The 25,640-nt window shown below is 45.5% G+C and overlaps 1 protein-coding gene across 3 annotated transcripts in view; it reads left to right on the top strand.

The window, feature by feature from the left end:
* Positions 1–3,821: 3,821 nt before the first annotated feature.
* The window catches only part of LOC141416471 (beta-defensin 109-like), a 187,391-nt gene continuing 165,572 nt past the window's right edge, over positions 3,822–25,640 (top strand). For all 3 annotated transcript variants that reach the window (XM_074053458.1, XM_074053460.1, XM_074053459.1), the window contains exon 1: positions 3,822–4,034. The gene's annotated coding sequence lies outside the window, so the exon portion shown is untranslated. The remainder of the gene's footprint in view (positions 4,035–25,640) is intronic.

Consider the following 25,640-nt stretch of genomic DNA (forward strand, 5'->3'; position numbering starts at 1 on the left):
TCATCTATAGTGGCCCTACTGTACCAGTGCCAGTACTGGACTTTGAACTCAGGGCCTACACCTTGAGCTACTCCACCAGCCCTTTATCGTTCTGGGGTTTTTTGAGATAGGGTCTTGCGAACTATCTGGTTTTGAACCGTGATCCTCCTTATCTCTGCCTCTTGAGTGGCTAGGATTACAGGCATGAGGCACTGGCGCCCAGCTGTTATGAGTTTTGAGAGGCTGGGAAAGGAGCCAGCTTCAGCTCAGCCTGACCGCTCTGTCCAGAGAGGACTGGGTGAGTCCTGCCTAGCACAGTCCGGGCTTCTCACTGCTGTGACTGCCCAGGTTTCCTAGCTCTGAGGGCAGCATTCACGTCTACTTTTTTCTCTATGTCAGGCCTCACCAATTCACTGTCAACCCCCCCTCTCATTTTAATTCTTTTACACAAATATGCGCAGTTCACAAAATGAGCAACAAAAAGAGAATCATCTGAGCCAAGGGAACTTGAACAGGTCCTACAACCGGGAGAGACCAACTTTGCATTTTATGGCGTCATTCTATGCCCTTTCTAGCTAGTAGGTGCCAGGCCCTCTCCAAGTCCGCATTTGTTTCTAATTCAGGCCCGGAGGTGGGCTGTGTCCTCAAGTCCCCAGAGTCCTTGCTCAGGTCGGTTCTCCTATACGGTCCTGGCCGCAGGCGAGGAGCCCTAGCTGGACCCGTCCTTCAGCTCCCACAGCGCCACCTAGCGGCCGACCTGGAGAACGGGCAGTAAGTTAACGAGGGAGGGAGGCGCAGAGACCCGAAGGAGCGTGTGTATGCATGCGCGGCGCAGGGGATCCGTCTCCCCAGGATGGGTGGTGCCTCACATGTCCACTGGGACATCCTGAGACTCATCTCCACGGTTTCTGCTGTGTGGCTTCCACATCCCTCTCTTCCTGTCCCCAGGATGTGGACAGGGCTGTGTTTGGGAAAGGGGCTGGAAACCCTTCCGTGAGGTTTGTCTAGAGACCCTCCTGTCTGTGCCTGCAGCACACCCACAGGGCCTGTGCCTGGTTCCCATCCTCTACCTCCACCTGCACCGCATATCCCCCTGTACCTCTACCTACAGCACCTGCCCATCCACCTAACGCCAACTTCTGCCTGCACCTCCTGCACCTCTGCCTCCAACGAGCACCTCCACCTGCACTTCGTTCTGCACCTCTCTCACCTGTACCTCCACCTGCAACCTCTAGCGCCGGCCTGCACCTCCATGTCTACCTCCGCCTACCTCCACCTCCCTCCACCTCCACCTCTTTATACCTCAGTTTTCTACACTCTCCAGGTCCTTCAGCTTCTGACCAGCCCATGGCATGCAGTCAAGAGACTTGGGGTCCAGACTCAGCTGTGCCAGGCACGATCATCTTGTCACCTGTGAAAGGGGGAAAAAGAGACATCAAGTTTGAAAGCAAAGCCTTCTTACCCCTATCTGCTTAGCAGCCCTGAGCCTCTAGGTTAGAGGCCAAAAGCCTCCAACTGCATTTGAGGCCCAGGACATGGTGTCAGTCTCCTTTTTCAGCCTTAACTCCAACTACTCTTTACCTAGGCAGGTAGGCTGGCTGTCCCCGTCCCCCAAACACCACAAGCTTTTCCAGGTAGATGGACTATAAAGCAGTTGCCCAACAAACTTCCAAGAAATTTTAGGTTACAATCAAGATACATCTGGCTGGAAACTGATTAAAACAGCAGTAAGAAAACAAGTTAAATGGTTCAATTGTTTTTAATGAGAATTCATTGTGGAGGCTTCTTTATGTTTTGGTAGCACTGGGGATTGAACTCAGGGCCTTGTACTACTATTTTTTTGCTACTACTCTTTTTCTTTAGTCATTTTTCAGCTAGGATTTTGTGCTTTTTGCCTGGGCTGGCCTTGGAGCGTTATCTTCCCATCTATGCCTCCCCTGTAGCTGGGATTATAGGCCACCACACCTGGCTCATTTGCTGAGATGGGCCTTTTTAAGTTTTTGCCTGGGCTGGCCAAGAACCTCAATGCTTCTGATTTCTGACTTCTGAGTAGCTGGGATTACAGGTACGAGCCACTGTACTCAGCCCTCATTAAAAAATGAAGACATTTAAAACAATTTTCTTTTATGAAATGTGTATTTTTATTTTGTGTTTTCATTTTTTCTGTATTTGACAGGTAACTTATTTGTGGATTTTTATTCCACTTTAAGAAAAAGATAACTTTGTACAGCAAGGCTTCTGAAAGATTCCTTGGAAGTCTGTGAGTACAATTTCTTATTTACAATCATTGTTTTAAACTCAACGGTATTATAGTATCTGGAATTCAATGGCACTTCATTAACTACAACAAATTATTTTAATAGTAATCAGGAAATAGAAATTATGAAGTCACTAGGCTGAAATGTGGTGTTAATAAAATAGAGCAATTGTGAAAAACTACAGTAGTGAGCCGGTGTCAGTGGCTCAGTCCTATAATCCTAGCTACCAGGGAGGATGAGATCTGGAGGACTGCAGTTTGAAGTTAGCCCAGACAAATATTTTGTGAGACCCTATCTCCAAAAATAACCAGAGCAAAATGGACTAGAGGTGTGGCTCAAGCTGTAGAGGACCTGATTAGCAACTTTGAAGCCCTGAATTCAAGCCCCAGTTCCACCAAAAAAACAAAACAAAACAAAACACCCAACAGTGAACAAAACATGCAATTGTTACCTTCTTGTGGGCTTCCATTTTCTTGGAGAGACTCAGATAATAAACAAACAAACAAATAAACAATGCAGTATGTCAGACACTGTGAAGGGCTATGGAGGAAGTTAAAATAAGGAAGGGACAGTTGCCTCCTTAGACCTTGGTGGGGGTACCCTGGCCCTAAGCTCTGCACTTTGGAGGGCCTGCTCTGCCCTCCATGATGAGAAGTCTGCTAGGCCAAGGGACTGGGCCCCTCAGACCCTAAGCCCCTTTCTGGACTGCATTCTGGGCCTCAAAAGTTGCTGCAGAAACAGCACTGAGCCCCTGTCCTCTTGTCAGGGTTCCCACAGGTCTGACCTTGAGAGGGTGAGTAGAAATCAGGTGTAGGTATGCCAGAGTCTGCTGGTACATAGCTGGGATGTTTTCATGTGTGTTTAGGTTCAGGATACAAATGGAGATGGGAAGAGAAAGGTGGGAAGTCTCAGAGACCTTGAGACTGGCAGTTCACTCCTTTTTTTTTTTGCAGCACATAGATTTGAACTCAGGGCCTCACACTTGCTAGGCAGGTTCTCTACCACTTGAGTCACTCCACCAGCCCCACTTTTTTTGCATTGGTTATTTTTTGAGATGGGGTCTCATGAACTATTTGCCTGAGCTGGCTTTGAACCATGATTCTCCTGGTCTGTGCCTTCTGAGTAGCTGCGATTATAGGCGTGAGCCACTGATGCAGTTCTCTAAACTTTACAAAGGGACAAGTCTAGGATGTCAGGGATAGGGACTCTGGGGGCAAGGTGGCGTGGGCTGGGTGCTATTGCAATTTTAAGTAGTATGGTCCAGATGGCTTCATTGAGAAAGTGATGTGAGCAAGGCAGTGATGTGGAGATGTGTGTAAAAACATTCCAGTACGCAGGAAAAGCAAGTGCAAAGGCCTTGAGACAGCAATGCATATGGTGTGTTCACAAAAAATTAACTTGGGGACTTGCCAGATGTGAGTGTGTGCAAAACACACTCAGTGAAGGTCTTATTGAATGAATGTAGGGCCAGCCTCCCATGAACCACTCACTGTGGCACATGGACACATCTTCCTCCCTGGCTCTATGACAGAGATGTTTCTGGGCCAGTTCTGCTGAGAGCTGAGGCTGCTATTCTTCAGTTCAGGATTTCCCCAAACCTTGCTGTTTTTAAAAATAGATTCCACTTCCCTTAGGACTCTCCCCTTATCACCCCCACCTTCCTGTTTTCATCTCCCTCTACTCTGTGCCCTTGGTCTCCCCATGAGGCCACCTGTACTTCCATTGGCCCCAACCTGGAGGCTCTTCAGGGACACCAGGACCCGGATGTGGCTGCAGACACTGAGCTGACAGCAGAAGGTAGGGATGGGGCTGGAGGAGGCAGGGAGCTCAGGTCTAAGGAAGGAAAGATTCAGAGGTCAGAGTTTGCCCTGACAGGTCTCAGCTGAGGGGAGTGAGTTAGCAGAAATAAGAGGAAATGCCCCTATCCCCAAAAAAGGAGCCATAAAAAAAGCCCTAGGAAAGGTCAGGAGTTTTCCACCTGACATGGAGCTGGGTCTAGATTTGCAACTGGTGGCTTGTCAGCCTCTCTACTGCTGCTCTGAGAGGCAATGCTTCCAGAAGCCCCCTTTGGTAAACATGGAGGCAGCTCCACCCCCTGGAGCCTTCCCTTCCCCACTGCCTGCCTTTGCATAGGTGGTTCCTCTGGCATGCATTTCCTATCCACCAGGCTTGGGCATTACCTGCTCACCTTCAGGGCTGGGCCCCTCCTCTGGGAAGCCTGTTCTGGCCAGTGAAGCTGAGTGGGGCACCCTGCCCTGCTCCAACAGAACCCACACTTCCCTGTTTTGTTGCCCTGGCCCATGAGCTGACTTTCTTTCCTTGGAGGCAGAGGACATGTCCCAGAGCCCAGTGTGGGGTGGAGAAGCACAGTAGGTAGAGGTTTGTTAATTGAACAGATGAATGAGAAGAATGTAAAAATATGCTGTCTGACAATTTAGTATATCCCAGGAGGCACCAAGTGATGGAGAGGACAATCTTCTCCATGGGAGGGGACACGAGTAAAATGGGGCAGGATTTGGATTTGAGCAGCACTTTCCAGACAGACTGTGGGAGCTAAGGAGGTTCTCATGCCCACTGGTTTGGTGGGCAGAGAGGAGCTTGACCCATACTTGTAAAATGCTTCAGAAACAAGTTTCAGTTTTGCCATGTAGTAGGAGATTCAGGCACTGGTGAGGGAGGCATGGTGTGGATGACATGTCCACTGCAGAGGGAAGACTGAGGCTCAGAGAGGCGACATGGCTGTCCTGAGCTGTCCACACTGAAAGCAGGACCAGGGCTGAGCTCAGGCCTCCTTAGCCTGAACCCTGTGCACATCCTGTCTGGATATCTTGCTCCTTTGCACAGTGTCCTCTGTTTGGGGCATGGAGCTGTGCCATCTGGTTCCCTCCCACAATGGGCCAGGCTTCTGTGTGATTTGGGGCAAGTCACACCTCTTCCCTGTGTGCCAGACACCATGTTTGCCAAAGGAGGAGTTTTGATCACATACTTTCCATGGCTTCTTGCAATTCTGTGGCCAAAACCACCAACCCCTTCTGGGGACTTGTGATAAAAGCACTTTTGAAAAGATCTTACCATAAGAGAGCGATGTTGCAGAGTCAGTGTGACAGAGTCCATGGGGCTGCCAGGTGGTGGTAGTACAGAAAGAAAATGAAGTTGATTCCTGTCCCTGTCCCTTGCTGGGCCCTAGTCCTGATGACCTCCACAGTGTGTAGCTGCCCTCATCATTCTGGCCCTGGCATCACTCTGGGGAAGGATAAAATGATATTTGCAAAATGAAACATTTAAGTAAAATGAATTAAGTTGCATGTACCATTTCATTAAGCTCTACTTTTTTTTTTTTTGTGGGACTGGGTTTTAACTCAGGGCTTTACACTTGCAAAGTAGACACTCTACCCCTTGAGCCACACCTCCAGTCCATTTTGTTTTTGTATTTTTTTTTTTTTGGAGTTGAGGTCTTTTGAACTATTTGCCTGGGCTGATCTCAAATCATGATCCTCCTGATCTCAGCCTCCCAAATAGCTAGGATTACAGGCTGAGCTCAGCTTCTCCTACATTTTGAAGTAGCTACAATTCTTCCCACTTTGCAGGTGAGTAATTGTAATTGCACACTTACAATGCACCAAGCACTTTTTGGATTATTTATTTAATAACACTGGCTTACATTTATTGAGTTCTGTGTGCAGCTACTCAGTTCTCTACATACAGGAACTCATTTGATTTCCACAAATCTCAAAGAGGCAGCTTGATGAGGAAATGGGGGCTGAGATGGAGAAGGCCAATAAACACCTTGAGGCCAGAACAGGGAGGAGGGAGATTTGGGATTCAGACCAGGCAGTGACTCCAGGCTTGCACTTGGTAATGACAAGGAAGCAGCTCAGAGGGGTTACAAAGTCTTGCTCAAGCCACACAGCTGGTTACTGCTAGAACTAAGACCTAAGCCCAGGCAGTCAGACCCAGCATCTTGTACAGAGCCAGAGCTGGATAAGGACTCTCCTCCTAGGCAAACACTAATCCTTATTTCTCAGTTAACTGACTGTGCATGGTCTCTGGAAGTAGGAGCTTGCTGTCCTACCTGTGGTTCTCATGGGGGAGAGGTTCCCTAGGAACTCTGTTAGCAATCCCTGGGACAGGGCAGGTTGGGCCACTAAATTCTGGGGCTCTATTAACAGTGAGAGCCTGTCTTAAAAACAAAATTGAGAACAAACAAACAAACAAAAGGGCTGGTGGCATAGCTCAACTGGTAGACTCTTGCCTAGTGTGCACATAGCCCTGGGTTCAATCTCCAGTACTGCAAAACAAACAAACAAAACAACCCCCCCTCCAAAAAATAAAACAACAAAAAAAAACAAGTCTACTTGGTGAGTAGAATCAAAGCCAGTGTCTTCATCCTGTTTGTTTTCTTTGTCAAAACTTTTCAAGCTGAGGGTGTTGCTCAGTGGTACAGTGTGTGCTTACACTGTACACAGTGTGTGAGGCCCTGGGGTCAATCCCCAGCAAACACATGGACACACATGCACACGCACAATTTTCCTAATACAAGCAGAAAAATGCGCTTTTGTTTATCAAGTGCTCTCTGGAGACATTAGCATTTGAATTAATTGATAGCAACCAAAGGTGACATCAAAAACATTTTATGTTCAGGATGGTACAGAATACGACATGGCCTGCAGGCATTGGAGCAGGGCCCCAGAGGTGGTTGCCATGCTGGATGTCATTCCTGCAGTTTCTGAGGAGAGTAGGGTTCAAGAAGTCCTGAGGGGTGCATCAGGAATAGTAGGGTGTCCTAGAGTGGCCAAGAGACACCCAGGACTTGGGGAACCAAGGGTTTTACCAAATGGGTTGGAAGTATTTCAGCATTCCAAGAACTGGTGAGCATGGGTCGGCACAAAGGCTCTTTGAGGATACTTACTATTCTTGTCAAAAGATTAGAGAACTAAGATTGAGGGAAGTTAAGTAATTTTTTAAAAAGTTTTTGGTACTGGAGATTGAACCTAGGGCCTTGCACATGCTAGGCAAACAGTCTCTCTCCTAAGCCATGTCCCCAGCCCTTTGTTTGTATTTTGTTTCTGAGATAAGGTCTCACTAACTTTGCCCAGGCTGGCCTCAAACATGTGATTCTCCTACCTCTGCCTCCTGAGTAGCTGGAATTACAAATGTATGTGGCAAGTAATTTTTTCAAGGTAACTCAACTATTGTGCAATACAGTCAGGGTTGTTATACACCCTGGCTGACTTTGAAGCTTGGGCTTTGAAGCAAAGTGTCCCCTATGTGAAGAGATACCACAATGAGCATGTCTGGTGGCTAGGCCTGGGTCCACACAGGAAAGCCTCCCTAAGGATGGTTCTGTTGTTAGCTTTTAAGATGCTTGCCATCAGTCCTTGTCATCTGGTATTCACACCCTGCAAATCCTCTCCCTAGAGTAATTTACTGCTAGTTCACTGAATACCTCAACATGAGAGGATGTTACTTCTGTGATTAGACCACAGAAGAGTGTGACTTCTGTCTTGCTAGCAGACTTTCCCTTGCTGTTTTTGATGTACCAAGTTTGGAAGGACCACATGGCAAGCAGAATAAGGGTAACTGGCCAGCAGCCAGCTGGGAGCCGAGGCCTTCATTCCGACATCCACAAGTGAGCAGCCCCCAGCTCCTCTATGTGAGTGAGCTTGGCTTTGGTCCTCTCCCCTATTGAATCTTCAGATGAGTCTCATCCCTGGCTGACTTTTTGATTGCTGCCTTGTGGGAGACCCTGAGCAAGGACCCAGCTAGTCACTCCTGCATTCCTGACCCACAGAAACCATGAGACAGTAAACAGGTGTCATTTTAAGCCTCCAAGTTTGTGGGGGTTTGTTACACAGCAATACGCAAGTAAAACAGACAGGTATGAAGTGACATGAAAAACTATCAGAGTTATATTATCCAGGTAAGAAAAAGATTAAAAAGATATACTTTTAGTCTCAAACATCTTGGTATGTCACAAAAACTGTCCTTTTAACACTTCAGTTATTGATAAGTATTCTTTTGAGACAGAATGTTCCTTTTCTTTTCTCCTTCCTTCCTTCCTTCCTTCTTTCCTTTTCTTTCTTTCTTTCTCTCTCTTCCCTCCCTTTCCTCCTTCCTTCCCTTCCTTTCCTCCCTTCCCCTCTCCTCTCCTCCCGTCCCACCCCCTTCCCTTCCCTTCCTATCAGAAAAATAAAGGGCTGATGGGGTGGTTCAAGGTGTAGGCCCTGAGTTCAAACCCCAGTACCACAAAAAAAAAAAAAAGAAGTCTAATTGAAAAAAACTACTATTTTCTGGTGTTACCAAGTCAGGTGAGCTAGAGGTCCACCAGACCTCCTGGGGAGGATGACTTGGATGGTCTGAGGAACACTAAAGCTTTGAACTTGGTTTAGGTAGATCTGGAGGGGCTGAGGCCCCAGGTACCTGACAGAAGCAAACAAAATCCTCTTTGGAGGAAGGCAATTTTCCTTTGGGCTCTGAAATAATTTCAGTAAATATTTTTTCAAGAACAATGAGCAGCACACAGTGAGAGATAACCTGGCACCTAAAGAGATTAAGGTATTGTGTGGAGAACCAGCAGAAAGAACAGACAAGAGAAGCAGTTCTACAAATGCTGACAGCTGGGATATTTATACAGAGACCCCTCCCACCAATGCACTCCACAGAGCACCTTCCACTCCTGTGTTCTGTCAGCCACACCCAATCCAATACAACCCAGTCCATTTTGTCAAATAAGCTTACTGCTTGTCAGGTGGCATCAGGTTTTAGAAAATACTAATGAATAAAACACTATTTCTGTCCTAAAGGCATTTTCCTGAATGGGGAGAAGTATATTTTAGCATGAATTCCCCAGACACACACTTTTCTAGGGGTTATGGACACACCATGACTTCAGGGGGCTGGGACAGGGGTAGTGAGGGTTTGGGGGCTGTGTCTGAAACAGGCTCTGCCTGTGTCTACCCAAAGGGGGAACACATGATGGCAGAGGGGAGGGAGGAGAGAGAGGGTAGGGAGGGAGGCAGACGGTGCTTTTCTGAATGGAAATTCATCAATGTGTTTCTGTCTGCTGTAGTTATCAGTACTGCTATTTCAGTGAGTAATGGTGGAGCCTTCAGAGGCTCATGCCAGACACTGGGGGTGGGGGTGGGGGGCAGCCATACGGCAGGGATCCTCTCTGTCGTCAGAAAACATGAGCTCATGCCAAGGTTTCCGCAGGTCACCGAGATAGCACGGACTCTCTGGAGACAGGCATGACCTCAAGTCGGCCCCTAGTCATTGAACTAAGAGGGGTTGGTGTCAGCCTGAACGTTAGTGGTGATAAGGGCTGGATAATGGTAGCCAAACTCCCACGGCCTCTTCAGGCCTCCCCAGGCCTCCGCCAGCCCCCAAGGCCAGTGAAAGGGCACGTCAGGGAGGGGCCATGGGAGGAGGCGGTCAGGGAGGCTGCCCAGAGTCCTTGGCTTATGTGAGTTACCATGCTATGAGTCTCTGGAGTTTGCTGTTGGGGACCTGCGATCTCCTGAGCCTTGTGCAAGCCCCAGCCTCTAGTCCCATCACTAGGACATAGGGATGTCTAATGGAAGACACTGGCCACCAGGAAGTCCTGGAAATGTATCAAAGCGGCAGCACTTCCTTCCCTGGACCATTTCTTACTTCATGAATTATGCTGTATCTGTTGGTAAATTTTAGCAAGCAGGGGAATAGTCGATGTGTGTGTTCAGGCTGCTGTTGATGAGGGAGGGAAGGGCCAATCTGTCTGGGTGTCAAGCAGGAAAATCTCAAGTCTGATCATAATCCAAATAGTCCTGGAAGGCCTCTCAGCCTCTGTGCTGTCTGACCTTGAGGTCTCACCATTCTGTACCTTCCTGGGCCTTCAAATCGGTCACACTCACTTTAGAAACCCGTGTGGACCCAAGATGGGATGATGTTCTCAGCCCCGGGTCTGTGAATCTCTGGGGTGGCTACCACATTGGGAAGGTAGGAGGTAGATCCCAAACTGAGAGGCCTTCAGAGATGGCCTTCTCTTTCTCTGAAAAGAGAAGCTTTCAGGGAACCATTATTAACCAACAAAAGTCAGATGTGACATGCAGTGATTGGCTGTCTCTGAATCAGTCCCCCTCCCTATTCTTACAGGAGGGCCCTGGGGCAGGAGAGGATGCTCCTCCTGCTGCTTGCCCACCTCTTGTTACCTGAGCAGTCGGAACCAGATCTCAGCAGCATCTCTGACCCTGCCCTTCTCCATATGAGCCTTTTCTTAGGGGAAGAATGGAAAGAAATGACTCGAAGACTTATTGTTTGAAAACTGAAGCACCTGTGTTTTGCAGGTAGACAGATTCAAACTGCTAAGGACAACTAACTGAAAACTGCTTTTATCTCTGGCAACAGAAAACCATATCATTTGCTGACTGGGGCTCTAGGGACAGCTGCTGGAGTGTTTAGGGGCTGCATGTGTGTGAGATAACTACAGGTGTGCCCTTCATTCCGATACAACCTCATGCACATAAACCATTTAAACACGTGTGGTTCACATGTGATTTTGAAATGTATGCACATGTAGAAATAGTTCATGATATGCTTGTAAGTAGCAAACTTAAGCTCTGGTTTGTAGCATAGGGTTGGGGGGGTAGTTACAGCAAGGGTCTCTGCTGTATCTGTAATGACTTGCTTTTTTCCTCAGAGAAAAAAGCCAAGGTGGCAAAATATGAACATCTATTAAATCTTTCTGGCAGAACTGGGGTTTCAGGATCCTGTGCTTGCAAGACAGGCGTTCTACCACATGAGCCATGTGCCCAGCAAACATCTATTAAATCTTATAGGTGCTCATATTCGGGTCTGTTTTTCTGTACTAATCTGTCTTTAAAATAGTGTGTGATATAGTAATAATAATTATATAGTATTACTATATTTATTATGAGTTTTATGTTCATCATATATTGTATACATACATTAATATAAGGGCAATAAAAAACCAAAAATGGAAAATTTGTGGTCTAGATTCTTGGCCTGAATGGCAGCAAGACTGTTTAAAAGCAAAAGCTCTTAATATTTGTTGGCTGCTTTTATTATCGTTAGTAGGCATCCCGAAGTGGATCTGAGTAACTGAACAGCCAACAAAGACTCACATACGGGCTAAAGAAGAATGTTCTTCAATAGAGGTGACAAGATAAAGCTGTGCTGAGCAGACCCATTTATCTGCTGTTGTTGAAAAAAGGCCTTTCCCTGTAGGAAGGTGAGGCACGGAACATCAGAATGGTAATAGCGCTGAGTCTGGGCTCTACAAGAAGATCCCATGTAGGAGGCTAAAAGAGGTAGCCAAAGTGACATCATTATTTCTTGAAGGTTTGCAGTGTAGAAATGTCTCCCTGTTAGGATCATAGCCCAGAAGCTACCCAACAAAGGCAACAGCTTTAAAGCAGGGGTCCCGTACTTTGACCATTCAGGTACACATTCATGATTTTTATGTGTCTAGGCACATCCTACACATACATACATATACATGTATATCTCACTTTTTATATGACAAGTTTGGATGTAATTGTTTTGGATTATGTCCTGGAGTTAAAAAAAAACGTCTCCAGTTGATTCTAATATAAGCCAAGGTTGAAAATCATTTCTTCAAAGCAAGACAGGAATCTTCAGGTACCAAGAATGAATAGGGACTGGAAAGCCAGAGTAGTAAGTGTGCGTGTCGTGGCACTGGAGTCTGGGCCGGTCAGGTTCTGAGGAAAAGTCCTCGGACCAAGGAAATGTATCCATTGTCTCTCTTGCAGGGACAACCAGTGAGGTCTTAGGTCTGAAAGAAAGGGGAGCTGGACCTGAGGGCCCTGCATAGGTCAAGGCCCTGGAAAGACTGTGTGCTTGGCAGGTGGGGTTGCACTGGGAAACCTCTGCTTGAGGGTGAGGGAGGCTCTAGTTGTCCAGGGATTTAGGAAGGAAAAACTCCCATGTGATAAACCAAAACCGCAGCTGAGAAACTCATTTAAATGTTAGAGATGGCTGGCGGTGATGGTTGTACAACAGTGCAAATGTACTTAATGCCTGGGAGCTTAAAATCAGCTACCTGGGCTTTCAATCTGGACTTTTAATTAAATATGGCTAAAATAGGTAATTTTGTGTTGTATATATTTTACCACAATAGAAAAAATTGATTCAAAGTTTATGATACCCTTGGAATGCCTGGCAGAATCAAATAACAAAGTGTGTGAGAGAACAAGTCTCTTCCCAAAACCTATGCGATGATGAATGTAGACCCAAGGAAACTGAGAGCTTTGTGAGGCCAAGAGGAAAAAAAAAAGGTGAATGTGAAGGTGAGGTTATGCAGCATAAAGACAGAGTAAGTTTTACTATAAACCCGAGGAGGATGCTGGTGGTGCCTTGTGCTAATTCCCTCCACTCACCTGGTTTCGGGCAGTGGTGAACACTCTCCTACACAGTGCAACATCCCTTCTCAATCCCACGCTGCAGAGCTTCTTAGTTCTTCTGACTCTGGGCTTTCACTGACATTGCATAAGCCTTCCCAGCTCATGTGCAAACAGTGCACCTCCTGCGTCACTTCCAGCAGCAGCATTAACCAGCGACAGTAAGGAGATGCATAAATTAACTCAGTTGTCCTTGGGTGAGACCATCGGAGGATTTCGCTATTGATTTTCTCAAGGAATCCCCTGTGGGTCTGAGCCCTCATTAGTCACAATGGATGCAAGGCCAACTTGATTGGAGTTGCTGTTTTACACTTCTCTCTCCATCATTTTTGCTCACCAGCATCATCTCGAAAATTAATTTGAGTCTTTTCTCAGGCTCTGCTTTCAGAGGAACTTAAGCTAAGAGACGAAGAAGAAGTGCAAAGAATGGGGAGAGGCAATATTTGAAAAGACAACACCAGAAAATTTTCTAGAACAAGCGAAAGACCAGTATCCTCAGATTGAAGAAGCACGAGTTCTAAGTAGGATTAAAAATGAAAATCTACTCCCAGACACATGATAGAACATGAAGGCTAGGGAGAGAAATTTCTTAGGCAGCCAGAGAGAAGGAATAGATTAACAGGTTTAGGTATAGGGCTGGCCAAGTGGCTAGAGCGCCTGCCTAGCAAGTTGTGAGATGCTGCGTTCAAACCCCAGTGCCAGTAAAAAAAATACATATGTTGAGGCATAGAACTGCATCTGAAAACAAACTTTCAACGGCTAAAAAAACCAGGAGACAATGGAATACCGTAGTGCTGGCTGCTGGTGGCTCGCGCCTGTAATCCTAGCTACTCAGGAGGCAGAGATCAGAAAGATCATGGTTTGAAAACAGCTGGATAAATAGTTGGCGAGACCCTATCTCAAAAAAATCCCCTTCACATAAAAGGGATGGTGGAGTGGCTCAAGGTGTAGGCCCTGAATTCAAATCCCAGTACTGTAAATAAATAAAAAAAAAGGAATACTGTGATAAAGGATAATGACTGTGACCCAGAGTTTTATACCTACCTGAACTGGGTATGATTTTATTGTATGAACCAAAGACACGTTTAGACAAAGAGTTTAAGTGTTCACATAAACTTGTGAAAGAACTTTTTTGATGCTGGTTTTCCCTTTAGTGGCCAGAAAAACAATATGCCATCTCATTTCCTGAAGAGTTCCTCATTTGGTTCTGCTGGACATGGTAGCAGAGGGGAAGGGTTTGTTTTTCGCTAGCTCCACCTGACTTAGGCACTGCCCATGTATAGAAAGGTGCCATACATGGGCAAGGAGACTTGCAAGGAGGGTCAGACGCACCTGAGAGTATTAGCTTTTGCCTTCTGGTTCTGGGCTTCCTGGTCTCCCTCTGCCCTTGTGGTATTAGGGTTTGGATTGTGCCAACAGTGTCTGTGGGCTGCTCCATTTGCAGAATCTGGTTCTTGTTTCTCCTGAAGGAGGAATGAACATCTTCATTGCTATCTGCAGGCTGAATTTCCCTCTTCTCTTGCCCAGAGAGAGAGAGAGAGAGAGAGAGAGAGAGAGAGAGAGAATGATAGATTTTCAGGAATCAATTTTTTCTTTCTGTGTGATACTGTATCTCTCTAGGCCTCAGTTTCTTAATTGATGAAATAAAGAAAAAAAATGATTGGCCCAAATGAAACCTTTTTCTGGGAAAACTTGCAGCCACCCTTTGCAGTGGTAGTGGTGGCTACTTTGCAGAACATCACTTAGGAAAAAATAAATTCTCTCCTCTGCCATGCACACCAGATAGACCCAGGGTTGTGTGCCTGGTTCTTTTGCAGCTTGCTTCTGTACTCCCTCCTTTTTCTACCTCACCAGGATGACAGTCAGACTCCACTACATACTTGTCACAGAAAGCAAGATCTTTATTTTCCATTCCTGCTGGAGTTTGGCTCACAGGGTCTGTAAGTGAGGGGATTTTGATATTGCTGATTTCTTCAAAAAGTATTTACAATTCTGAAAGTAATACAGGAATTTACTTCCATTGTGGAATAATTCAGATCATGTGTATGAAGCAAAAGATATTTTCCCAGCTTTAATTCTAGCCCTCTCTTTGAGAGACAGTCATCACTGTCATTTTGCTTCACATACCTTCCAGGCCTTTCTCTTCTTTCCCCCTTTTTGTTGCTTAAATGGTATAATCCAAATAAATTGTACAATTTGAAAAAGATGTATTTTGGGTAATCTTTCCATTTTTGTGGTACATAGTACCCCAGAGCACTGATTTATCATACTTTCATTATCTAATTGTTCCTTTGTCAATTGACACTTCGGTTAGTTATACTTTTGGTTACTATGAATAATTCCACAATGAATATTCTCCTGCATATCTCTTTGGGTACATATGGAAGTACTTCTCTTGGATAGACAGGGAAGGTAGCCTTACCAGTAAAAAGAAGATGCATTTAACATTTTGATGTTTTCATACTTAGAGCTGCCTCTCTAAGAAAACTAGGTCAATCAGCAAAGTGTCATGATCAATGTATGAAAATACCCATTTCTTCATTTTTTCAGCAAAAATGGTTGTCTTCAATTTTTTAATGTTTTCCTCTTTGGTTGCTATTTCCCTTCTTCAGTGCCTCCATCTCATCTCTGTTCTTGCCATTTACTTCTAAGAAATCACACACAGACATACTTCAGACACTTATATGTTGTATCCAAGTCATAGAATGACAGAAACATATGTCCATATGGTCAGAAGTCATGGAATGAAAAACACTCAGAGAGACTCTCAGAAGTTTGTAAAATCACACCCACGTGTCCTTACACAAAAACAGTCTTCTTTCCAGTCAAGATAAGAATATTAGTGGGAAAAGTGCCGGCCTATCTCATTTCCCTGTGTGGGAGGCTCAGATAAGTGGCCATAGAGGCCTGCACAGTAACACCCAGCTTGACAGCTCTCTGTAGACTTTTCCCTTCTGGGCTCCTTGGTGATCAGGCCTATGCTGGGTGGGTTGGTCTAGGAGTGGGGACATAGCTTTGAGCAAGCCAGAGGGGGATACACAGTGGTGGTCTAGATAGAGGAGCTGAACCCACAATTGTGGCATTATTGGGGATATGCTGGAACCAGACTTGTGCCCAGAATCACCAGAGGGTGAAGGTGGCAAATTAGTTACTGGAGAAATTATAGAGGGCCCAAAGCATCCGTGCCAGGAATGAGGATGGCAAAGTGGCTTAGTTTGGGATGGATATACACAGCTTTGCAAACCTCCTTCCTTCCTCTCTCCTATTCCTAAGATACATGCGTGGGATGGTGCCTGAAATAAAGTCTCCCTCCCCTCCCCACCCCATCCCCTAACCACAGTTTCCCAATTTTCCTTCTCTCAGGCTTTACTTCAACAGTTTAGTAACTGCCAAGAATTCTGCCTGTCATGAAGAATACAAAGAACAGTAAGTCCCACTCCTGCCCTCATGGTTTGGGGAGACTCCAGGCGCCTTTCTGGCATCATAACACGACACTGTGTCTCCCCTCTGTGTTTTCTTTGCCACTGCATCTGATATTTGAAGTCTTGGTCCCACTGGTCCAGGTTGCTCTTGCTCTCTGCTTTGTGTTCCCTCTATGTGTCACCTGAAGGGTGGGGAAGGTATACCAGAGACCAGCACTGGTGATGGGGCTCCTGCTTTCTTAAGGTGGCAGACAATTCTGTACTGACCTGAGGTCGAGGGAAAAGTTGCCTGCTTGTCCCCACAACCTCAGGGTTGGGAGAGGAGGTTGGAACACAGGAGACTCTGGAAAGTTGGAGTGTGAAAATTGCTCACTTCGATGATCTTATTTTGAGCTTTATAATCAGGAAGGAAGTTAGAGCAGGGTTTCTGTCTGCAACAGACGAGGGAGCTGAAGCCTACAATGGGAAATGCTCGGCCAAGGTTGTACATTTGGGAAAAGAAACATTAAGGTGTCAGGACTTGGAGTCTGGCATCCTGTCATAGATCATGTTTGTAGGAACTTGGCAAGGCTGTTCACCATGGCAATGCCTGGGTGGAGAAGGCCAGATGCTTTTGGGGACATGTTTTGGCATGCAGACGCCAGTGCTGCCCTTAAATAAGGGAAGATAGAGAAAGAAAGTCATATGTCTTTCCTCCCCAGCGCTGTGTCAAGAAGGGAGAAGAAACCCCAGCCTATCTGGAAGGGGGATTGTGAGTTGAGAACTCTCTTTAAGCCTCATACCTCTGCACTGCTTGATGAAGTTACTGGCCTGTTCCCCAGAACAGCCTGAGCATTTTGCCTTCCAGTCTGATTGAGACTCAAACCCTTAGACTCTTTTATTTTCTTACATACTGAAAACTGATTTCCCAATTGCAGTAACACCCTGGTCCCTGGTGCCATGGCTCAGATGCCAGGAGCTTCAGCTCAGCAGTGTTCCACCATAGTCCATCTGGAGTAGGAAGTGTCAGAGAGTTGGGTCTGAGCCAAAAGACAGTAAAAGAACTTAGGGTTAAGTGTTGGGAAAACCAACACAGACAACACAGCCCATAGCTGGAGCGAAGCTGATGTGCAGAGTCGAGGGTGTGGAATTGGGTCTGGAAGTTTGAGCCAGCTGTGAGGTTTACAGTGAAAGGGGAGCGTCAGGGAGAGCTGGGAGCAATTTAGGACATGGTTTTCAAGTGCTTTTCCAAAAAGGCTCTTTCATTTTTCACTACTGTCAGCAAAGTGTGGCAGACCACAGCTTGGACCAACATCTCACCAATTCTCTGGCTTATCATTAAAAGGTGGCATGTCCCCAGCATATCTGAGATGAAAACCAATTACCCTGAGCTGACCATTGCACCTTGTATACATGGGTTGAAAAGCCACATTTTATCCTACAAATATGTACAATTACTATATGTCAATTAAAAAACAAACTCTTATTATTTGAAAAAAGGTGTCTCAGTGGCTGGTCCTGGAGAGCTGTTCTGTCTGGTGGAAGGTAGGTGCTCAGGGCATCTGCAGTGCCCAGCCCATGGCAGACCTCAGTAGCCTCCCATGGGAGACTGCGTGGTTGTTGCCCTGTCCTGAAGCTCTTGGGTCTTTGGAGAGCTTCCTTGTGTGCCCTTGGTCTCTGTCTCCGCAGAGAGAGTGAGTCTCCTCTCTTGGAACAGCTGAATGGATCCATGGGCTGCTCTCTAGAAGCAGAAAGTTGTCTCCTCTGGAACAAGCTATGTGTCCTCAGGTGGTTCTTAGCTGTTTCCTTTGACAGTGTTCTCAAGTAGGAGGTGACCTAGCAAGCACCTTTTCAACATGAGGGTGTGGTGGGGAGATGTTGTCTGCTAAAGTAAGGATATGCGATGATAAAGAAGTCCTTAGAGATATTCAGATGATGGGCGAGAACTTGAGCTTTGATGGGAAATAGCATCCAAGGCCCTTCCTGATCCTGGGGTTACTCCCTGACCACATCCATCCTCTAAGAGAGCGATGCAGGGTCTTCCCTGTGGTGACCCTAACAAGACAGGACAGGTGGAGAGTTGCTGGACAGGGTAACCTGGCCTGGTGCCTCTGGAGAGGCACAGAATGTGAACTGCTGGGGAGATGGGGCTGGGGGAGACTGTTTACTCTGGGAGCGTTCAGGGTGACTCATTCTCTGCCCACTACCACCTGACCCCTCTAGGGGAAAAGGGGCACAATGCAGTTCTTTCCTGAACTAAGTTTCCTGACTAAGTTTGCTTATCATCTAGTGATTTCAGAAGACAGGAGATGCTTGCTTTGTTGGGCATAGGAGTCACAGTGTCTGTTGGGTGAGGGTTGGACAGTGTCCATCCTGGGTAAAGGTGGAGAGGGCTCACATAGTTCCTGTGATCCAGCATGCAGGAGCCCAGGCAGCCTTGGGGGTCATACAGCCCCCCATTCATACACTCAAATGGTACAGCCATATTGGTGGGGCTGAGAAGCCAGGCAGAAGCAGACCACCTTGCTAACACCATATCACAGAAACCACTGCCACATTTATTGCCTGCTTTCCACTTGCTGGGCACAGCATCCTAATTTATTAGTTTGCTTGATTCTTAAAACAGACAGGATTGGTCATACCCCATTTCACAGATCACATAAGTGAGGACTAGAAGGGTTAGGTCACTTCCTTTGCTTAAGGTCACATGGCTGTGGGAAGCCAAGCAGCCTAGCTCCAGAGCCTATCCTTGTGTTGGTGACAGAAGAGCACCAATCTCAAGTGTTGGACCAGATTAGAAAAAGATACCAGCAGCTCATCCAGCAGTTGCATGAGCTGGCAGAACAAGTCTTTCCTTAGGTCAATTGAGTGCACAAGTAGGTCTTCCCCATGCTCCCTGCAGTGAGTGTGGAGGAGCTGTGTAGTGGGCACTGGAAGCAAGTTAGTAATGGAGACTTTTAATTCCTACACTGGATTAAAACAACTGAGCTGGACAGAGATTCTGGAGGTGGACAGAGAGAATGGAAGGCGGGCTGTAGTGTGGAGGCTCAGAACCAGAAGAGACTATTTCAAGGGAGCTCTTTCTGTCCTGTGCCTAGTTGGTAGTGTGACTATCATTTGCAGCTGCTGTGTACCCAAGGGCACCACAAAGGATGTTGGAGGGCAGTCTGGCAGAGGTGGTCACATTCAGGGGTAGAGCTGATGGGTGGCAGGGACCTCAGAAAAAGGCTGTGGTTCTCCTGATTTGAAGGCTGCAGCTGACACTTCACAGAACCCTGACCTATGCCAAAGTAACCAGAGCCCAGCGTCCGCTCCTGCGGCTGCTCCCTCTGCCTGCGCCTGAGGGGCCTGGCGGCTGATAGGAGTGGGTCCCACAGATGAGGTCATCTGTTTTGGTGCCAGGGAAAGGGTTGTTGGTGGGAGCAGGAGGGGGCAGAGGCCAGGACAGCTCTGTCTGCTCTCTCCAGGCTGGCGCCACAGGGTGGACAGCTTGGGTCTTGTCTGGGAAATGTGCACTGCTAGGAATGGGGGATCAGGGCCCCTGAAGTCAGGGAGTGGCCAGCAGGGGCCATGCATTGTTGGGAAATCAGGAAGAGGAAATGAAAGCTTGGCTGAAACATCAGTGGGGAATTTGTAGATCTCTTGCTCATGCTGTCTAGCTGCTGTTTTGGAGAATTCCACCAGTGACCTGATGGGGGTGCACATTGAAGACCATATCCTATTCTGCAGACCACGCAGGGATTGCCTGACACTCAAAACTCTGGACTCTGCCTTGCTAGTGTTTATTGCTCTCTTTTAGGGAGCCCCTTGCAGCTTGCAAGATTTCTATCAGGACCTCAACAATGCTTGGGTTTCAGAACAATTTTCTGAAGAGATGTGGCATGCTTCCTAGTGCCACTTAACATTCTTCTTTTTTTTTATTTTGTTAAATTTTGAATTACTATACATTAATAATATGAGGTTGTTTCACTGTGGTAATTCCACACATGTGTACAGTGTACTATGAACAGCGTCACCCCTCTATTTTAGTCTTATTCACTCCCTCTCCTCCCCTCTTTTTTACAGCGTTTGGTGGGTTTCATCATGTTGTCATTCAACATACATATGTAGCATATTTTAATCCTCCTCTCCCCTCGGTTCCCATCCCCCTTCCCTCTGAGACCCCCCAGACTATCCTCCTTTCACATTCGTGTCTTACCATCATCGTCACCATCATCATCTTAAGTCTAGGATCCACAAACGAGAGACATCATGTGCTCTTTGATTTTTTGAACTTGGCTTATCTCACTCGGCATGATGATCTCTAGTCTCATCCATTTTTCTGCAAATGTCACAATCTCATTTTTCTTTATGGCTGAGTAATATGCTATATATGTGCCATATTTTTGCTAGCCGTTCACTGGCTGTTGGGCATCTCAGCTGATTCCATAGTTTGGCTATTGTGAACAGAGCTACAATAAACATGGGTGTGTGGTTATCTCTCTTGTCTATTGATTTACATTCCTTCAAATATATGTGTGCTGGGGTGGCACACACCTGTAACCCCAAGATTCAGGAGACTGAGGCAGGAGGATGATAAATCCAAGGCCAGTCTGAGTTATATAGTGAGACCATGTCTCAAAAACTTAAAAATGTGAAAAATCATGTTCAGAGAAGTAACCCCCTGGGTTTTATTACATTTGTAAGATTTTAACTGGAAATTTTACTACAGCTTCTAAAGTTTGATATTTATTATGGTCCCCAATTATTTTCCTTTGTTGACTTTTTTTTCAGGCAGAGGTGATTGTTTTCATGCAGCCTAGTATTTTTTAAAATGGCACTTGTGTTTTATTTCAGGTAGAAATGTTATAAAATAATTCTTCTATGTTTTCTTCCAGTATTGTTAAATTGTTAAGGATTCCTCTTCTTAACTTTGTATCTTTTATGCACTTTGGGTTTATTTCCATTATGGGCTGAATAATAGGCATTAATATTTACAACTATTAGAACTATTATTTAGGCTATTTAGATTATGTTTCATCTTCAGAATTTAGCTTGTGTGATCCAAAAGCTTTTGTTTTTGTAGTACAGGAGTTTGAACTCAAGGCCTGCACCTTGAGCCACTCCACCAGCCATTTTTTTGTGAAGGTTTTTTCGAGATAGGGTCCTGTGAACTATTTGCCCAGGTTGGCTTCAAACCGAGATCCTCCTGATCTCTGCTTCCTGGGTAGCTAAGATTATAGGTGTGAGCCACCAGCACCCAGCCCAAAAGCTTTTGGAATTTTTAATGGGATCGCATTCAGTTTCTAAGTTGTCAGGAGAGGTGACATGGCTTTTGATCCAAGAATATGGGAAATCTTCCCACTTGCTCACATTTTCTTTTCGGGCCTTCCACAGAGTTTCGGGTTCTCTTCAAGGATATTTGCACATCCTTTGTTATGTTTCCTTCTATGTGTCTTTGTTGCTGTAAATGGTCTTTTAGCTGATTGCTGTTTGTGGTGGGAAACTAAAAAAGGACAAATAATGATCTAGCTGAATTATATGAAGATTAAAAATATTGTGTAAGAAAGTAATTGCCATGTGTCTTGGAGTGCATTTCTTCTGACATTTTGTCAAGTGGAATCTGGGAACAAACCTGAAATATTTTGCCACTTCTTATTATCAGTTGACAGATTCAGACCAGCTCAATTTCCACTCAATTCACATGAGATACCAGACAAGGTGCTAACTACAACTTACTTATGGTGTCTTTATGGTTATTATTTTTTCCATTTATCAGTGAGTAACTGGAGTTTGGAAAGTGCCTTTTTTTTTCTTCTTCTTTTTTTTTTTGGTAGCACTGGGGTTTGAACTCAGGGCCTCACACTTGCTAGGCAGATACTCTTGCCACTTAAGCCACTCCACCAGCCCTGGAAAGTGCCTTTTCTAAAGCTAACAAGGAGTGACATTAGACTTGAGCGCAGGTAGACAGCATCCAAGGTTGTATTCGTGTGCGGTTAAAAAAACCTGCAATTGATACACCTTAGCAACCTCTCTTTCCTAAGAATTTCCATTACTTAAAACAGTCAGAAATTGACTTTCTCCACAAAACTGGAATTAGCATGCTCCTCTCTCTCCCTGTTCCCCTCTTCCCCAGTCACAATATGAAATATCATCAGTCAGGGCTCCTTCTGTCTCACGTGAGGTATATACAAATTCACAGTTTTCCAGATCTCTGCCCTACTTTTGCAAACTTTGTTAATAGTTGTCTCTATAGTGGAAGGTGGCCAGTGGTTTTTTGGGTCCTGGAAAGACCTCTATCACGGGGGGAACAGTTTGGTTGCTTGAGTCTGGAAAATAAGAAGACTGTGCCACCTGGTGGTGTAAATGTGAACTAGTGTTTTGGCCTTGTCCTTTCGGTCATTCTTACTTACAGGCTTTGTGTTCTTCAGGGTTGAGGAAACCATTGTCAACAGGGGAGGGTGGATCCTAGAGCTTTCAAAGGCTCCTATAGGCGTGGTTCCCTTTGGGACCATTGTCAGATTGCATTTCAGTTTGGTCCATGTTCCTTCTAGTCTTACACAGGTTGACTTGAGTCCATTTTCCCAAGCAGGCAAGGTTGATGGAGTGCCTGGCTGCCTCCCAGAAGACTTTGGATCTAATCCATTTCTGGCTCACTAGATGTGTGACTGGGCAGGTTCCATTCCCTCTCTGGGCTCAGCTACCTGTAGAGGTGGTTTCCAGTTTTCTGAGATCCATGTCCATGTATCTGTGTGTGTGTTTTAGGCTACTCTCTTGGGCAGTAGGTTCTTCCTGCCACTGGCCTTCATCCTTCCTTCATTGGCCAAATTTGAGGGCTGCTTTTGTAGGTCAGACTCAGCTGTGGCTAGAGTGTCCCATTGGGACAGCCCTGTCCACTCTTGACCTCCTCCTCACCCCATGATAAGGACATCATTGGTTTGAATATTTATGCAAGCCCTAGCTTACACTTGCTATGTGACTGAGATCATAGCTTCAAATTTTCTGTGCTTTTATTGCTGTCATGCTCTGTAAATACAGGTTACATAGCCCTCCAGAAAGTGGGCAATCTTTTGGAGAAACTATAACACAGAAAGATTTGGCCCGTATTAATCTACTTTGTTTTTTAATTTTGTATTATTATTATTGATAGAAATTATTACAGTGAGGCATAAGGACATGATATGAGTATTACCTTGGGGTGGGGTTTGTTGTAAGAAACGCTTGACATGTCTTTTTCTTTTAATTGCGCTGCAAAATGCAACATAAAATTTGCTATCTGAATCCCTTTTAAGCGTGTGGTTCACAAAGTGTTAATTGTACACATATTGTTATGTGACAGATCTCTAGAACTTATACAGAACCGAGTCTTTCTTTGTTATTGAATGCTGACCACATGCCCAGCGCTGTGCTGACCAGGAGGATGTCAAAGGAAAGGAAGTAACTGATAGTAAAGCCCGAGTTTAGAAAACACAGGGATTTCACTGGCAGTTGCCCCCATGGATCCTAAGCCGTGTGCTAAGGCTGTGAAGGAGCAAAACAGGCAAAGGCTGCCACTTTGTGGCAGGAAAGAGTAATAATCCACAGAGGATGCTTCACACAGCACCCACAAAAATAAGGAACCAGGAAAGGGAAGACCTGGCCCTTGTGCTAGACACGGAACAGCAGAACTTGTTGAATGGGTGGAATTTATTCTTATCTTCATAGGGATTGGTTCCTGTCAGCCTGATAATCATGTAGACCGAGTCTTTATGACAGGTCACAATTGTTCATTCATTCATTTGTCTAATAATCCAGAGGGATATGAGGCTGGGAGATGCCCAGTTTGACAGTACTCTTTAAAGATACATGACTTGGGCAGACACTGGCTCAAGTGGGAGCATAGGACTGGTGGAAGAAGAGCTTTCTGCTTTCATCCCATCTAGACTAACTTTCTCCCTATAGACTCTTTTTAAAAAAAAAAATTTCTTGGTTGTATACCCATGGCTCACACCTGCAATTCCAGCTATGTGGGAGGCTGAGATCAGGAGGATTGTAGTTGACGGTTAGCCCAGGAAAAAGTTCTTTTTTTTTTGTGGTACTGGTATTTGAACTCAGGCTCTGCACTTTGAGCCACTCCACCAGTCCTTTTTTGTGAATGTTTTTTTTCAAGAAAGGTTTTTGTAAACTATTTGCTCTGGTGGGCTTCAAACAGTGATCCTCCTGATGTCTGCTTTCTGAGTAGCTAGGATTATAGATGTGAGCCACTGCTGCCTGGCTGCAAAAAGTTCTTGAGCCTCCATCTCAACCAATGGCTGGGCACAGCTACACACCAATCATCCCAATAGGGGTGGTGAAAGTGAGACCCAATCTCAAAAATAACCAGAACAAAATGGCTGGAGGCATGGCTCAAGTCATACAGCACCTGCCTAAAAAGCACAAGGCTCTGAGTTCAAACCTTAGTACCAAACACTCTTCTCCAAAGAAGAATTTTCTTTATGCTTCCACGTGAAGCAATGATCCCTACTGCTAACCTCTACTCAGCTTTGTGTCATGGAAAGCTTGTAGATGACCTCACGGTTCTTCGGATTGTGTTGTGATTATTCGTGAGTATATCTGTCCAAATAATCTCAGCATTTTGAGGAACATGACCAACTTATCCTTTCTTGCATATGCTCCAGCAGGCATCTGGGGAATATTCAAGCTTTTCACAGAAAAGCTGCGTTTATTTGAAAATCCTCTCCTGGCTGGGCTGTCCTTACTGTGTGCAAGAGGAGATGGGTAAAGAAGGTACAATATCACCCAAAAGAAAATGAACTTTCAGTATATATATCATTTACTGGCTGAATAGTGTACCCCAACATATATGTTCAACAGGAACCTCAGAATATGATGTATTTGGAAATAGGTTCTTTGTAGAAGTAATTTGAGAGGCGGTCCTAAATGCAGCTGGTGTCCTAGTAATAAGACCCTGTAAAGACACAGGGACACTCACACAGAGGAAAGTAAGCCATGTGGCAAGTGGGGGTGGAAACTGGGTTGATTATAAGCCAAGGAATGCAGAAGACTGCTGCAAAGCCAGCAGAAGCCAGGAAGAGTCAAGGAAGGAGTGATCCTTAGAGCTTTTTGAGGGAACTTGACCCTGATGCTAGCTTGACTTTTGACTTCTCTCCTCTAGAACCGTGGGAGAATAAATTTCTGTTCTTTCAAGCTACCTAGTTTGTGAAAATTTGTTACAATAGCCCCAGGAGGCTAACATGTAGCCTAAACCCTAAACCTGCAAGTTTATTTCTGGAAAAAGAATGCTATAGTAAGGTGAGTTTGGAGGCTGGGTTTGATTGGCATTGTACGTGTCTTTGGGTTTCCTACTCTCACCACAGAGCAGACTTCATAGAGTGTGCTCTTATTTTTAATTCATTTGGCCTTAGGCAAAAATTTTTACATCTTGGGACCCAGTTAATGCAAAGCTACGGCATTGAAGTTAGATGACACAGTGTCACATGTGTTTTATACTTTACTTCATTTAATCCCAATACAAATATACAATAAGGTATCAGTGTTTTCAGTGTTATTCCTTTTCCATAACTTCAGGTAACAGACACTAACTGGATATTTGAAGCATAGATGGAGTC

Source organism: Castor canadensis, chromosome 14 (genome assembly GCF_047511655.1).
Source record: "Castor canadensis chromosome 14, mCasCan1.hap1v2, whole genome shotgun sequence".
Lineage (NCBI taxonomy): Eukaryota > Metazoa > Chordata > Mammalia > Rodentia > Castoridae > Castor > Castor canadensis.